Below are 2495 nucleotides of genomic sequence, written 5' to 3' on the forward strand. Positions count from 1 at the left end.
GGTACTATAGGTACAATCTACGGCGTGCGAATCAGTGAGTTGGCATCGAACACCCGCAGAATCATTCGATCGGAGGCCAATGATGAAAACCTCGCGTCGAACACGAAGAACCTGCCATTGAGGCATGCAAGGCAAGCTCCAAGGCACCTGAAGGGAGTCTCTAGGTCAACTTCCTGGATAATGAGCTGAAGTCGACAGGAAGTGACCTTGATCGAAGGTGGGCCATAATGTTTCCCACATCATCGACACGAGACAGAGAAGGATAAGATATTTTGCGTGAGGTATCAGAGGGAGGTTGAGTATTCTGCAGAGGTCAACTTCTCTTGAACATATCGGCGGCACGACAGTGGACTTGGCAGTATTTGACATTAAATGATCAGGGGTCATGGTGACAAGGCAATGAGCAGATGAGAGGTCAAACAGGATAACCCAAACCCACGGAGGCAAGTGTAAAAACAAGATGAGATGTCCCCACCCAAACACAAATGCAGACAAGTGCCATGTTCAAGAGTGACATACTGCCGACACGACAATGATTGTGGTTCCATTTTCCCCACCATTGCTAGCGAGTACCCCGGTTATTTTTTGATGACAAGCTTGACGAGAATAGCATATGCTTGAAAGGCGTCATTTCGATAGAATCTGATGTCATTAAGTTTTAACGAGTCTGACAAAGGAAGAACTCAGCGTCTTTTCATGTTTAGAGAGTCTGAAAAGACAGCGGAAAAGGAAACTCCAGGGGGGTCCTTTTTCGTAAAGTTGTGTTTCTCGAGCCCGAAAAAGTATAAAACAATGCTCGAAAGAACCGCCCGACCAGTATGATTGAGGAGTACTTTTCATGAGTAGTGATTTCGATCGGAAAAAAGTAAAAAAGTGATCAAAACCACGTCGCTTCGTAACCGTTAACGAACCTAAAACGACAAGGGTCCGACGATCTTTTCGTCTTTACACGGTCGGAAAAGGGTTTAAAGATGACCGCCTCTCATTTACATTTAACGAGTCAAGAGGAAAAACTCGGCAATCTTTTCATCTTTAAACGGTCAGAAAAGCGTTGAAAGCAGACCTCCATTTGTATTTTCTTTAACGAGTCAAAAAGGGAAAAACACTCGGCAATCTTTTCATTTTTTACGAGTCAGAAAAGAGCTTAAAGGAGACTCGTCCTAGAGGAACGAGTGGTATAAAGGGTAGCAACTGGTTCCGGCAATGGTGGAACTGCTCAAAACATGTAATGGTCAAGAGGCTGGCTAATAAAACCACTCATCGATACGGTCCCTCAGGAAAGGAAAAACAACCAAGTGAAAGCATATGATCAGCCAAAGAGATGGTGGCGATGGGATGAAACAACCAAGGCTCATCTAGCAGAATTTAGCAGATAAAGACAGCAATCACAAGATGTGAATTAGGTATGGGTTCATTTTTACACAAGCTTGAACCATGGGGAACTTTGCTTGGATTCAGTTTCATGTTTACACAAGCTTGAAACAAAAAACTCGCTTGTTATAAGTTCGCATGCCCCCAGCATAATAACACAAATCGAGGTACATGCCCCCCAAGATTCATTGCATTCAATGAGGTGGATGGAATGAAGGTTCACTTTCGAGATCTTGGAAAGACTCGACTTGGATTTTACGAGATCTTAATCAAAGACTCGATTTGAAAAGGGATTTGTTTCATTTTTTAATGAGGTTGACACAGTAAAAGAACTATCCTCATAACCCTTATTTCATTTTTTAATGAGGTCGACATAAGATCAAAACTATCCTCGTAACCCTTGTTTCATTTTTTAACGAGCTTGACACAAGATCAGGAACTATGCTCGACCAAACCCAGTTTCATTTTTTAAGGAGCTTGACATAGGAAAGTGAACTATGCTCTGAACGAACTTCATCATAATGAACAGGAAGTCGTCACTTCCAAGAATGGCACTCCCGGTGGAAGGACAACATCTTGGAAGTCAGGACCCAATGCCCCCAGGACATTATGCATGACGGCATCATCATGGGATACAGGCACGGGGTAGGTAGCCACGTAGTTGACCTGCGGTGGGGCAGACACAACCGGTGGGTAAAAACCAGGAGGGGTGGCAGCTGCGCAGGAGGCACCAGGGGACTAAAGAACGATAATTGATCTATAGTCACGATTCTTCCGTCGTGTGGAAAGCGAACCACACGAAAAAGTGAAGAGACAAGGGCCCCCATGGCATAAACATAGTCACGGCCAAGGAGAAGACTGAAATCTAAAGCACCTTGGACAACCAGCACGTCCATATAGACAGTTCTGCCTCCCAAAGTAATAGGAAATTTCGGGAAGACCCCTAGAGGTTGACTGGTTCCCCCGTCAAATGCTAACAGATTCTATACGACCGGCCCGAGCTGCGTGGAACCTAAAGCTTGCCAAGTAGTGGACGACATAAGACTGACAGACGCTCCTTCATCCAAAACAGTGCCAGGTACTGCCTTATCATAGGCAAATACTGTAATCTAGAAAGGCACATG

The sequence above is a fragment of the Pinus tabuliformis genome, chromosome J (assembly GCF_031772625.1).
Source record: "Pinus tabuliformis cultivar Carrire ecotype Pingquan chromosome J, CPIR1, whole genome shotgun sequence".
Classification (NCBI taxonomy): domain Eukaryota; kingdom Viridiplantae; phylum Streptophyta; class Pinopsida; order Pinales; family Pinaceae; genus Pinus; species Pinus tabuliformis.